General features: G+C 42.5%; 1 long non-coding RNA gene across 1 annotated transcript; it reads right to left on the bottom strand.

Moving 5' to 3' along the window:
• Positions 1-10,887: 10,887 nt before the first annotated feature.
• On the bottom strand, positions 10,888-14,628 carry LOC121538543. Its single transcript, XR_005995204.2, has 5 exons — positions 14,276-14,628; positions 13,012-13,099; positions 12,781-12,888; positions 12,464-12,580; positions 10,888-12,209 (listed from the first exon to the last, which is right to left on the bottom strand). It is a non-coding gene; the product is annotated as an uncharacterized LOC121538543 (long non-coding RNA).
• Positions 14,629-15,037: the final 409 nt, after the last annotated feature.

The raw sequence follows: 15,037 nt of genomic DNA, 5'->3' as shown, positions 1-15,037 counted from the left end.
AACCATCACACCACCACCACCATGCTTGACCTTTGGTATGATGTTCTTACTGTGGAATGCAGAGTTTGGTTTTTGCCAGGCATTACTGGAACCATGTCGTCCAAAAAGTTATACTTTTGAATCATCTGTCCATAGAACGTTCTTCCAAGAGTCTTGATGATCATCCAGGTGCTTTTTGGCAAACTTAAGTCAACTTTTTGGACGAGATGGGTCCCATTATGCCTGGCGAAAACCAAACACTGCATTCCACAGTAACAACATTTGTTCACTTATGTTCCCTTTATCTAATATTAGGTTTTGGTTGAAGATCTGATAACATTCAGTATCACAAATATGCAAAAGTAGAGAAAATTAGAAAGGGGGCAAATACTTTTCATAGCACTGTATATACAGTGGGGGAAAAAAGTATTTAGTCAGCCACCAATTGTGCAAGTTCTCCCACTTAAAAAGATGAGAGAGGCCTGTAATTTTCATCATAGGTACACGTCAACTATGACAGACAAAATGAGGAAAAAAAATCCAGAAAATCACATTGTAGGATTTTTTAATGAATTTATTTGCAAATTATGGTGGAAAATAAGTATTTGGTCAATAACAAAAAGTTTCTCAATACTTTGTTATATACCCTTTGTTGGCAATGACACAGGTCAAACGTTTTCTGTAAGTCTTCACAAGGTTTTCACACACTGTTGCTGGTATTTTGGCCCATTCCTCCATGCAGATCTCCTCTAGAGCAGTGATGTTTTGGGGCTGTCGCTGGGCAACACGGACTTTCAACTCCCTCCAAAGATTTTCTATGGGGTTGAGATCTGGAGACTGGCTAGGCCACTCCAGGACCTTGAGATGCTTCTTACGAAGCCACTCCTTTGTTGCCCGGGCGGTGTGTTTGGGATCATTGTCATGCTGAAAGACCCAGCCAAGTTTCATCTTCAATGCCCTTGCTCATGGAAGGAGGTTTTCACTCAAAATCTCACGATACATGGCCCCATTCATTCTTTCCTTTACACGGATCAGTCGTCCTGGTCCCTTTGCAGAAAAACAGCCCCAAAGCATGATATTTCCACCCCCATGCTTCACAGTAGGTATGGTGTTCTTTGGATGCAACTCTGCATTCTTTGTCCTCCAAACACAACGAGTTGAGTTTTTACCAAAAAGTTATATTTTGGTTTCATCTGACCACATGAATTTCTCCCAATCCTCTTCTGGATCATCCAAATGCACTCTAGCAATCTTCAGACGGGCCTGGACATGTACTGGCTTAAGCAGGGGGACACGTCTGGCACTGCAGGATTTGAGTCCCTGGCGGCGTAGTGTGTTACTGATGGTAGGCTTTGTTACTTAGGTCCCAGCTCTCTGCAGGTCATTCACTAGGTCCCCCGGTGGTTCTGGGATTGTTGCTCACCGTTCTTGTGATCATTTTGACCCCACGGGTGAGATCTTGCGTGGAGCCCCCAGATCGAGGGAGATTATCAGTGGTCTTGTATGTCTTCCATTTCCTAATAATTGCTCCCACAGTTGATTTCTTCAAACCAAGCTGCTTACCTATTGCAGATTCAGTCTTCCCAGCCTGGTGCAGGTCTACAATTTTGTTTCTGGTGTCCTTTGACAGCTCTTTGGTCTTGGCCATAGTGGAGTTTGGAGTGTGACTGTTTGAGGTTGTGGACAGGTGTCTTTTATACTGAAAACAAGTTCAAACAGGTGCCATTAATACAGGTAACGAGTGGAGTACAGAGGAGCCTCTTAAAGAAGTTACAGGTCTGTGGGAGCCAGAAATCTTGCTTGTTTGTAGGTGACAAAATACTTATTTTCCACCATAATTTGCAATTAAATTCATAAAAAATCCTACAATGTGATTTTCAGGATTTTTTTTCCTCAATTTGTCTGTCATAGTTGACGTGTACCTATGATGAAAATTACAGGCCTCTCATCTTTTTAAGTGGGAGAACTTGCACAATTGGTGGCTGACTAAATACTTTTTTTCCCCCACTGTACTACGTATTCTGCAGACATACTACAGATATACTAATTTTCTATCCACATACCGTCTACAATGTCTATGCATCCCATCACATATACAGTACCAGCCAAAAGTTTGGACATACAGTGGGGAGAACAAGTATTTGATACACTGCCGATTTTGCAGGTTTTCCTACTTACAAAGCATGTAGAGGTCTGTAAGTATTATCATAGGTACACTTCAACTGTGAGAGACGGAATCTAAAACAAAAATCCAGAAAATCACATTGTATGATTTTTAAGTAATTAATTTGCATTTTATTGCATGACATAAGTATTTGATACATCAGAAAAGCAGAACTTAATATTTGGTACAGAAACCTTTGTTTGCAATTACAGAGATCATACGTTTCCTGTAGGTCTTGACCAGGTTTGCAGACACTGCAGCAGGGATTTTGGCCCACTCCTCCATACAGACCTTCTCCAGATCCTTCAGGTTTCGGGGCTGTCGCTGGGCAATACGGACTTTCAGCTCCCTCCAAAGATGTTCTATTGGGTTCAGGTTTGGAGACTGGCTAGGCCACTCCAGGACCTTGAGATGCTTCTTACGGAGCCACTCCTTAGTTGCCCTGGCTGTGTGTTTCGGGTCGTTGTCATGCTGGAAGACCCAGCCACGACCCATCTTCAATTCTCTTACTGAGGGAAGGAGGATGTTGGCCAAGATCTCGCGATACATGGCCCCATCCATCCTCACCTCAATACGGTGCAGTCGTCCTGTCCCCTTTGCAGAAAAGCATCCTCAAAGAATGATGTTTCCACCTCCATGCTTCATGGTTGGGATGGTGTTCTTGGGGTTGTACTCATCCTTCTTCTTCCTCCAAACACGGCGAGTGGAGTTTAGACCAAAAAGCTATATTTTTGTCTCATCAGACCACATGACCTTCTCCCATTCCTCCACTGGATCATCCAGATGGTCATTGGCAAACTTCAGACAGGCCTGGACATGCGCTGGCTTGAGCAGGGTGACCTTGCGTGCGCTGCTGGATTTTAATCCATGACTGCGTAGTGTGTTACTAATGGTTTTCTTTGAGACTGTGGTCCCAGCTCTCTTCAGGTCATTGACCAGGTCCTGCCGTGTAGTTCTGGGCTGATCCCCTTCCTCATGATCATTGATGCCCCACGAGGTGAGATCTTGCATGGAGCCCCAGGCCGAGGGTGATTGACCGTCATCTTGAACTTCTTCCATTTTCTAATAATTGCGCCAACAGTTGTTGCCTTCTCACCAAGCTGCTTGCCTATTGTCCTGTAGCCCATCACAGCCTTGTGCAGGTCTACAATTTTATCCCTGATGTCCTTACACAGCTCTCTGGTCTTGGCCATTGTGGAGAGGTTGGAGTCTGTTTGATTGAGTGTGGGACAGGTGTCTTTTATACAGGTAACGAGTTCAAACAGGTGCAGTTAATACAGGTAATGAGTGGAGAACAGGAGGGCTTCTAAAGAAAAACTAACAGGTCTGTGAGAGCCGGAATTCTTACTGGTTGGTAGGTGATCAAATACTTATGTCATGCAATAAAATGCAAATTAATTACTTAAAAATCATACAATGTGATTTTCTGGATTTTTGTTTTAGATTCCGTCTCTCACAGTTGAAGTGTACCTATGATAAAAATTACAGACCTCTACATGCTTTGTAAGTAGGAAAACCTGCAAAATCGGCAGTGTATCAAATACTTGTTCTCCCCACTGTATGTGTTATTTCATAGTTTTGATGTCTTCGCTATTATTCTACAATGTAGAAAATAGTAAAATAAACATAAACCCTTGAATGAGTAGGTACAGTGGGGAGAACAAGTATTTGATACACTGCCGATTTTACAGACCTCTACATGCTTTGTAAGTAGGAAAACCTGCAAAATTGGCAGTGTATCAAATACTTGTTCTCCCCACTGTATGTAATCATGTAGTAAACAAATAATTGTTAAACATATCAAAATGTATTTTATATTTTTCAAAGTAGCCACCCTTTGCCATGATGACAGACTCTTGGCATTCTCTCAACCAGCTTCATGAGGAATTATTTTCCAACAGTCTTGAAGGAGTTTCCACATATGCTGAGCACTTGTTGGCTGCTTTTCCTTCACTCTGCGGTCCATCTCTTCCCAAACCACCTCAATTGGGTTGAGGTCGGGTGATTGTGGAGGCCAAGTCATCTGATGCAGCACTCAATCACTCTCCTTGGTCAAATAGCCTTTACACAGCCTGGAGGTGTGTTTTGGGTCATTGTCCTGTTGAAAAATAAATGATAGTCCCACTAAGCGCAAAACAGATGGGATGGCGTATCGCTGCAGAATGCTGTGGTAGCCATGCTGGTTAAGTGTACCTTGAATTCTAAATAAATAATAAATCACTGACAGTGTCACCAGCAAAGCACCCCAACACCATCACACCTCCTCCTCCGTGCTACATGGTGGGAACCACACATGCAGAGATCATCCATTCACCTACTCTGCGTCTCACAAAGACAATTTGGACTCATCAGACCAAAGGACAGATTTCCACCAGTCTAATGTCCATTGCCCGTGTTTCTTGGCCCAAGCAAGACTCTTCTTCTTGAGCGTGCATAACTATTCACCCCCCCAAAGTCAATACTTTGTAGAGCCACCTTTTGCAGCAATTACAGCTGCAAGTCTCTTAGGGTATGTCTCTATAAGCTTGGGATTTTTGCCCATTCTTCAGGACAAAACTGCTCCAGCTCCTTCAAGTTGGATGGGTTCCACTGGTGTATAGCAATCTTTAAGTCATACCAAAGATTCTCAATTGGATTGAGGTCTGGGCTTTGACTAGGCCATTCCAAGACATTTAAATGTTTCCCCTTAAACCACTCGAGTGTTACTTTAGCAGTATGCTTAGGGTCATTGTCCTGCTGGAAGGTGAACCGTCCCAGTCTCAAATCTCTGGAAGACTGAAACAGGTTTCCCTCAAGAATTTCCCAGTATTTAGCACCATCCATCATTCCTTCTATTCTGACCAGTTTCCCAGTCCCTGCCGATGAAAAACATTACATTTTTTACATTTTAGTCATTTAGCATGAGTGCATACATTTTTCAAACATCCCCACAGCATGATGCTGCCACCACCATGCTTCACTGTGGGGATGGTGTTCTTGGGGTGATGAGAGGTGTTGGGTTTGCACCAGATATAGCGTTTTCCTTGATGGCCAAAAAGCTCAATTTTAGTCTCATCTGACCAGAGTACCTTCTTCCATATGTTTGGGGAGTCTCCCACATGCCTTTTGGCGAACACCAAAGTTTTTTTTTTTTTTTTAAGCAATGGCTTTTTTCTGGCCACTCTTCCGTAAAGACCAGCTCTGTGGACTGTACAGCTTAAAGTGGTCCTATGGACAGATACTCCAATCTCCGCTGTAGAGCTTTGCAGCTCCTTCAGGGTTATCGTTGGTCTCTTTGTTGCTTCTCTGATGAATGCCCTCCTTGCCTGGTCCGTGAGTTGTAGGGGGCGGCCCTCTCTTGGCAGGTTTGTTGTGGTGCCATAATCTTTCAATTTTTTTATAATGGATTAAATGGTGCTCCATGGGATGTTCAAAGTTTAGGATATTTCTTTATAACCCAGCCCTGATCTGTACTTCTCCACAACTTTGTCCCTGACCTGTTTGAAGAGCTCCTTGGTCTTCATGGTGCCGCTTGCTTGGTGGTGCCCCTTGCTTAGTGGTGTTGCAGACTCTGGGGCCTTTCAGAACAGGTTTATATATACTGAGATCATGTGACAGATCATGTGACACTTAGAGTGCACACAGTTGGACTTTATTTAACTAATTATGTGACTTCTGAAGGTAATTGGTTGCACCAGATCTTATTTAGGAGCTTCATAGCAAAGGGGGTGAATACATATGCACGCACCACTTTTCCGTTATTTATCTTTTAGAATTTTTTGAAACAAGTTAGTTTTTTCATTTCACTTCACCAATTTGGACTATTTTGTGTATGTCCATTACATGAAATCCAAATAAAAATCTATTTAAATTATAGGTTGTAATGCAACAAAATAGGAAAATCGCCAAGGGGGATGAATACTTTTGCAAGGCACTGTTTCTGAAAATGTAGATTTTCAGCCCACCTGATATTCTGAGAATTGATTCTGGTTGGACCGGTCCGGGCTTAGGTTTGCGCAACATTGTATCCTAAAGACCAACGCGCGGCCATTGCTGTGGTGAGAGACAAGCGCGCCTGTACTGTATCTCTCTCACAGAACCAGAATGAGATTCACTTTCTATGATCTCTCTCCCATTCTCTTCTCTGATAGACGTGAGCCTGCAACTCTCATCTCTCCAGCGTTGCACTTCATCATTTATTTAAAGTTATTTAATATTCCCATTAGTTTAAATGTATTCTTATAAAATCATAGTGTGCTGGAGGTGCTGCATTGAAATACATTTGCCAACATTATAGAAATAGCTACTCCTGTACAGAAAGTGAAATTCAAAATATTACACCAGAGAGTATAATTTAGCCACAGAGGATGATTAGCTTCTTTTAAAAAATAGCTGTGGATTGTGTAGGCTACAGTGTAGCCCAATAACAAGGCATAGCCTAGTCGGGAACGCGCAGCAAATAGGCTATCAATCAGCTGATTGTTATGTTGTGGCTGTCCGTAAACAACAGCCAAAACAGGCTTTTTGCAATATTTCAAATACAATCACAGGAAAAGCACAGGTTGGAAAGCAAATGGCTCCTGCTGAAAAGAGAAGACTAATCTGTCTGCACTAGGCTACCAAAATATTTTATTATATGTTTTTGTAGAATATTTGCATTGTTTATTATTTTACCTTTATTTAACTAGGCAAGTCAGTTAAGAACAAATTCTTATTTACAATGACGGCCTACACCAGCCAAACCCTGATGACGCTGGGCCCATTGTATGGGACTCCCAATCACGGCCGGTTGTGATACAGGCTGGAATCGAACCATGGGGTCTGTAGTGACGCTTCAAGCACTGAGATGCAGTGCCTTAGACCGCTGCGCCACTCGGGAGTAATTTAATGTCCATAGTATATCTGCAGTGGAATGGAATAGTGGAATGATAGTGTTTCACAGTATTACTTACCCACCAGTGATGTGATTGGCTGTGATATTCGCCTATTGATTTTCCCCATCGGAGCGGCATTTGTTGTCAAAATGGGAAAGCTGTTTTGACTTTGTGGCTGTGTTATTTAGTGGAAATCGGGTTAAACTGCCAATGTAGAAATCACTGTTATTTCCTGTTTGCTAAAATTCTACACTGTTCACTCAATTTCAGTTTATGTGAGAAAATGAGCACTGAATAGTGTAGTGAATCACTGTACCATCTAAATTGCTGTGAAATATATTTTAAATAAAAAATATGTTTTTTACAGCTGTTTGAAGCTGGTGGACCTAAACCGAAAGTAAAAGGCTCAAGCGCGAGTCTCCGCCATGTTAGGGGAAATGGGAGGCTGAAGAGGGAGATTTGTTTTGAATGAAGCATAGTGCTGTTTCAATTCAACTAGCTTCCACATAGGGGAGAAATTCTGACAAATTCTAGGTGTAGCACCTTTAACTACCGAATAGGCCCACTGAGCGAACATCATCATACAAATAAAACACCACCAGTGAGTGTGCTGCCCATCATTGGGTAAGTCAGTGACATTGGAAAACTTGTTTAGGACCAGGGACGGCCTGTTCAATAGGGCGATATGGGCGACGCACTGCCAAACGGGAAAAGGAAGGGATTTTTTTTCTAATCAATTATATCACGGCAACAGTAGTTATCAGTGTTGTAATCTGATCTGACTGCCACTAAATGTCAAATCAGGCTAAAGTCGTGCTTCAAATGGCCCCGCCCGTTTTTGGGCGATTTCAGTCAGGTTGAAAATCGCCCAGAAGTCTCTCATAGCCTGTCATGTAAAATCTATTTTTTTCACATTTCAAAGCTTTCAATACATTCTCTATGGGTGTCTGTGGGCTTGCACTTACGCGCTTTCGTCATACGTGACGTAACCATGAACGTAACTAAGCAAATAGGGGCTAGCAGCGTCTCTGTTGCGACCTGCAGTGTGGCGTTATTTTATGTTTTTAATTTGTACACTTAGTGGCGTTATTTTATGTTTTTAATTTGTACACTTAGTGGCGTTATTTTATGTTTTTAATTTGTACACTTAGTTTACAAACATTCTGCCAACCATGGATTTCCAGTGGTGGGTTTTGGACTGATCTTGTACATACCCGCTACGAACGGACTAAATAATGAAAACGTTGCTGGCAGCGGAATCCAATACAGCTGGGAGACTTGGCTGGATGACAGAGTCCCGGACAGAGAAGTGGAGCCGGCCGGCTTCACCCTGGTCGGAGCGGACCTCGATCTGACAGTCACAGGGAAAATCGATCCTGGTAAGAGAGCGACTCTGTACCCCCGAGCCCCGACATTGAACTGCTTTCTGTGTCACTGCGACCTTACTATCTGCCCCGTGAGTTCCCCCCAATTGTTTGTTACCGTTGTGTACTGTTGATAATCACAAGTTTACTGGAGAACTGAGACCAAGTAGAGACTTTGGACAGGGTGGATATGGTATAATAAAGGCAGTTTATTCAGAGGTAAAGATATCTGGAATCGCGTGCACGGACTCGTTCGTCAAACTCTTAGGGAGCTATCTGAAGAGAGCCCCGAAAACATTGTGTGCTGACATTTTATACAATAAATGATGTAGGTTGAATCTAGTAGTTCTGATCTTCTGATTGGTCCTGATGAGTTGGGCGAGGTCCCCTCCACTGTTGCATTGGCTCTGAGTCGGGTTCTCTGTCTTCAAATGTTCAGCCTAAAGAGAGGGGATTTTTGTGTGTGTGTGTGTGTGTTTAACAGTGATGATGTGTGTGTGTGTGTGTGTTTAACAGTGATGATGTGTGTGTGTGTGTGTGTTATCAGTGATGATGTGTGTGTGTGTGTGTGTGTGTGTGTGTCCTCAGAGCAAGAACTCGTGAGTTGGAAGAACTGAGAAACCTATGGCGTGGGTGTTGTCCTTGGCCACCTGCTGACAAGGCTGACAAGATAGGACTCTTTTGTCCATTGTTATAGGATAGGAACAGCATTGATTGAAAACAAACGCCCAACACAAAATGGGTCATGCACAAGATTTTAGTCAGACCAAGCTATAACATTATATATTTACTACGACAGTACATTCAACCAAAAGCTAATATAACAAAGGCATCAGAGATTATTTATAATCTGTCACAGAAACTGGAATCCATCTCCCCAGATCAGTCAATAAATGCTTCTGGTATTGACTTATATGCTGCCCCTGTCTTCATGTTGTTGCTGGACATATATTTTTTAAAATGTGTGTAGGTCACCTAAATCATCAGAAAAATTGCCCCTCCTGAGAATTTTTTCAGGAGCCGCCACTGTTTAGGACTATAATTTCCTTCCCATATTGTACAGTGTCTCCACTGTTTTCAATGGCGTAGGCTATTGGCTGCATTCAAAACGAGGCCATTTTTATTGAGCTTTGTCTCAAACATTTGTGTGGTATTAAAAAGGATTCTGCTAAAGTCTCCAAGCATGTAGAATTGCATGAAGTGTGTTTATAAAAGACCACATTTTTCCCGGACGATGGGCTACTAAAAACTGTTTCCCATGTGTGCAAATTCTGTAAGCACCACTACTAATTATTATTCTGGTACCTCAGACCCCCCCCCAGGTCATCCCCCTCTCACACTCACTTTGTGTTCCGGCACCTCCTGATTTAGAAATAGTCTGCCACAGTAGACATGTCATAATACCCATAAAATCGAGCTGTAAAATACGGAAATGGTTCCAATGTTTTTTCCGTCATTCATTTTTCACATTGTGAATTTTACAAACATATCAAATTAAGTGTGTGTTTGGTGTAAGGTTAACTTGGCATGACGTTTTGATAACCGTGTAATTCTCTCTCGAACAAGGTGGTTTTATCAATATCTTCGCTTCAATTTACTCCCAAAAAATTGAAACGCTAATTAGCAAGAGAGAAGACCTCAGCAAGACTACAAATTCCTGCAGGAAGCTCCTGCACATCATCTCTAGTCGACACTGTCAGCTACCGTTCACCAGCACGATCAGAGACCTGTGCCCAATCCATGATGAATCCATGTGCTGTATTGAAATGAATTACATTTACATTTTAGTCATTTAGCAGACGCTCTTATCCAGAGCGACTTACAGTTAGTGTTTGCATACATTTTTCAGTTTATCTGAGAAATGACATGCCATTCCACTGAACCTGCCCCAGTGTTAAAGTGTTGAACTTCTTCCGTCCCCTTTCTCGGTCTTAGATAGCCTTTACACTTTATCTAGCTAGTTAGCAGAGCAGTAGATCAACAAATCATTTTGTATTACTTAGCTTAGGTAATTGTTTGTACAGTATGTCGACTTTGGTGTCTATTTCAGACTTTATGGCATTTTTCAAGGATGAGCATAAGAGCATTAAAAGGGGAGATAAAGTGTATCCTGTGTTGGTGAGTGTAGCTAAGTTTGAGCATCTTAGCAATATAATGTGTTCTATACAGCGGTCAACGTTCTACAAGGAAAGAGCCACTTAATCAATTATATAATCAATAACTAGATGACCCCGGATACCAGACTTCGATGAATGATAACTCAGTTCTAGAGTGTTGTAATTGATGAGAATGAATCAAAAAATCTATTGACATTCAGAATTGGCTTTGTTTAGACATCCAACCTGTATTGTAGTTTCATGACCAGAGAGGCACAATATTTATTTATTCAGAGTGGTACATGCATTCGCACAGTCTTGATTTATAGGATCCTTACCACTATATGATTGATTTGTCAAGTGATAAAATCCTAGGTTATCAATTAAAAGTTTATGGAAAAACTGCACTTGTCCTCATGAAAATTCCAGTTTATTAAATATTCTACAGCTGTAATGTCATCCATCAAATCAAACGTTATTTATATAGCACATTTCTTACAACAAACGCACTTCAAGGTGTTTAAAGTCATGCATTAACATCCTTCCTCTTGGCAGGTCTCTATAGGTAACCAGGGGATTCTTTCTACCACATGCAAATGCCTCCGTGGAGCTTATAAGTGTAGCCATGAAGCCTATTTAACAGTCATACGGATGTGGAATGCGAGTGGAGGAAGCCAGCCGTGCCCAACCAGGTGCAGTCTGTGGAGGACCTGTACCCAGCCGAAGACTACAACCCTCGGTCCCGAGAGCCCACAGAGGAGGATCTTCAGTGTCTAAGGAACCGTCTCTAGGGCAGGTTCAGTGGAATGGCATGTCTCCTTGAACCTGAGCCAGAACAACCGCTACCCTCCCTGTCATTCCTGTCTGTACCAGACATTGTTAAAATACAAGGGCACCTGGGGCATGCAGGCATCCTGGCTGGCATGGCGCTGTCGGTGGAGCAGCAGGAGGCTTTATGGCAGGCAACAGTTGGACAGCGCACCAACCCCAACTGGCACACCATGAGGAGAGGGAGGTTGACGGCCAGCAATTTTGGAGCAGTGGTTAAGGCCAAGCGCATTACTCCGTCGCTGCTAAAGGGTCCTCAGATCACAGTCTTTGGATGGGGTATTGTCTGTAAAGTGGGGCACAGATAACGAAGATGAGGGCATCAAGGCATTCAAAATGGCTACAGGGATGGATGTGCAGGAGTCAGGGCTCTGGGTCACGGGGTCTGGGATCCTGTGTGCCTCACTGGATGGTCTGGTGGGCACCACAGCAGTGGTGGAGGTCAAGTGTCCCTATGGTGCAAGGGACCTTACCATTGAAGAGGCAGTGAAGTCAAAGGATTTCTATATCAAGGAGGAAGGGTCTTACATCCTCTGTGAAGACCATCCTTACTGGCACCAGGTCCAAGGTCAGCTCCACATCACTGGAAGGGACACCTGGTTCTTCGTTGTGTGGAACACCAAAGCATTGATCACCATCCCCATTCAGGGTGACAACCTCTGACAGACTCATATTGTTCCTCCTGTCAGTACTTGTTTTCAGGGAAACCAATTGTCCAGAAATATTCCACAGAATTCATACACACACACACTAGGCTCCCAGAATAGGTTATATTACATACAAGTTTTGCTCAAAGCAGTCAACTAAAGTAATGTAGTTGACTTTTTCAAGGGCACAGTGGGAATTTATATCTGTGATGTTAAATTATGTCTTACCTCTTACCTGTGTCTTACCTGCTGAAGGCCCCAGTCATCCCTGCCTGTACCTGACGTTGTTGAACAACAAGTGAACAATGAATAAAGATCATATACAAACAATAGGCTTCTAGAATAGGTTATATTACATTTAAGTTGTACTCAAAGCAGCCAACTAAAGTAATGTAGTTAACGTTAGTTCAGTCACAAAGGCTGGTCTGAGTGCATCTCCTCAGTTTCATTCAGTAATACAACACAATTCAAATTGCATTTTATCATGGGCACAGTGGGAATTTATATCTGTGATGTTTAAATTATATCTTACCCCCAGAGTGAAAGAGAGAGTACATCACTTCCAGCAGATCTCCTTGCTGAGGGTGGCGTTGATCATGCACTGCTTCTCATGCGGTGAGCCTGATGTTCCGCATGTCACTCCTCATGTCTAAAACATGGGGAAAAGGGGGCATAATGTTTTACACAATATTGTATCATAGTTGATGAGTTACTGACCTCTGTCCAGGAAACGCCTTGAAAAGCCTTTTCCCTCAACACCCAATCTTAAGTCATGAGAACCATACACAAACATACTGCGCAGATATATCTTCAAATTCATTGTCGTGTCACATTTGATGAGTTACTGACCTGTCCATCCACAGGCTCGATCTGCTGTGGTCTCTACAACTAGACACTTGCGCTCGGATCACACTGGCACAGGATGTCCATGCACCTGATGGTCTGAGGGATGCACTCCTGTTGGACTCAAAACAAAGAGACATTGTTTATCATAACACAAAACACACCTTGGACAAGTGGTCCCTCAACACCCAATCCTCATGCCTCGTTCTTCCTCTTCTGCCATGGTGGATGAGCTACCTTTTCTGGTAAATACAGGGCCATTTCTCTTTCCCACCGGAAAATGGCAGCTACAGACCCGAGTGTTGTCACTTGGTTTCTGGTCCATCTGAAAGACAAAAAAAGAAAAGTTACTTTTACTAGCTAGCTAAATTGATTACTAAAATGGTAACATCTATATTAAAATACCATAACCCACAGACTTGACTGTAGTAACATTAAAATAGACTGGGCCTTGGTCTATCTGCACATCTAAAAATCCTACTATGTGGATGGGGCATTTCTGATGGGATGGAGGGATTATCTGGGATGCTCAACTAGATGATCAGGACAGTTTAGGGTACTATTTGCACGAAGAGGTGAAGTATTGCGATGATCTATATGACTGTACTTCTGATTCTAATTCTCAAGAGGATAGTTAAAACCCTTAGCCGTGATAGAGGGATCGTCTGAAAGGGACTGACATGCAGGGATGTAACATAAGGATTTTGGGCACTGGCCAGCAGTGGCATAAAATATTTGTCAAGGCAAAATTTGACTGCTGTGTCAGGCTAGTTTGGCACATTGTCTACTAGCCCAGTCTGAAAAGTACTAGCCTCGGGCTACCTTAATTTCCATCCCTGCTGACATTTCTAACTGACTTCACAGGTCATTTGATTAGTCATGTACAACAGATGCACTTGTGGAACAAAACCGTTTCTTTGTTTTGTATGGGGAAAACATTGAGCCCACAAGTTCTTTGAGAGCTAGCTAGCCAACTTGAGCTAATGTAGCGAACTAGCCAACCAAGGTGCCTAATTAGTTATCCCACCAGGAGATATTTAGCAAGCTAGTTAATTAACATTAGCTCACCGTTCATGTAGTCAGACTTCTCTAAGGGGTGACAGCTAGCAACCAACTATCCTTGCCATGGTGCCGGCCTAACGTTAACTAGCAAATCTGACTACACAAACGGTGAGGTAATGTTAACTAGCTAACATTAGCTAAACATCCCTTCTCTGGTGGGCTAACGCTAGCTAGCATGTCACCATGTGAAGAAGTATGACTACACAAACCGTGAGCTAACGTTAACTAGCTGGCTAGCTCACTAAAGACTTGTAAATAAAAAAGGTCACAGTTATTGCTAGCCTATGCTGGTTTTATTTTTACTTGTAAGGAAGGTAACGTGCGTTGTACACGTAACTACAGTCAGTAGTTAACTAGTTAATTTTCAAAAGCACCTAGCTAAACACAGATCATTGACCTAACCAAAATAGCTTGTTAGCAGCTAGCAAACAGGGCTTACCTTATCACATGGCTCCAGCGACGCCTCTCGCTTACAGAGGTCGAAAACGATAAAATGCACGTGTGCTTATCGGAGTAGTGGTTACAACCCGAAAGATAGCACAGAACCATCCTTGCTTCTGATCGACGGAGAGCCCCAAGTTTAGCTAGTTCGCTACAAAGGTCACAAAAATTTGTGATAATAAAATGCAAAAAAAAAAAAAAAGTAGTTAGCTAGGTAATTAGAAAAATGATAAACAAGAATACACACAAGAAATACACAATATCAATTATTTACACGAGAAACTAAAAGGGCTATAATATCTACTTTTTAGGTTACTTGCTACTTGTCGATGAGAGTTTGCATGAAGAAATGTGCCTTGAGGGATGACGTCAAAGCTTGCGACAGGATGTGGTTCTGTATCATAGCCACATTAGCGGCTAATTAGCGTTTAATTTGGGGGGTAATTACAGGCAAATATATTGATAAACGTTACCTTGTCCGAGAGAGATTTGCACGGTTATCAAAACGCCACGCCAGGGTAAGCCTGAATGGCGAAAAAACGATTGGAACCATTTCCAGGTTTTACCGATAGGTTTTATGGGTTTTATGAATCATACTGTGGTACGCAATAAAGCACTGGTGCAAAGCAAAGTCAAAGAGAGTCTGTCTCTCAAGTTCCTCTCACTCTTTAGGTAATGCTATACTATTTGCGCTAGCGGTGATCGCACACATGCAAATGAGCCTACACACTAAGCACATACAGTGCATTCGAAAAGTATT

This window comes from Coregonus clupeaformis, chromosome 24 (assembly GCF_020615455.1).
Source record: "Coregonus clupeaformis isolate EN_2021a chromosome 24, ASM2061545v1, whole genome shotgun sequence".
Classification (NCBI taxonomy): domain Eukaryota; kingdom Metazoa; phylum Chordata; class Actinopteri; order Salmoniformes; family Salmonidae; genus Coregonus; species Coregonus clupeaformis.
This window is presented reverse-complemented; position numbering and strand designations above follow the sequence as displayed.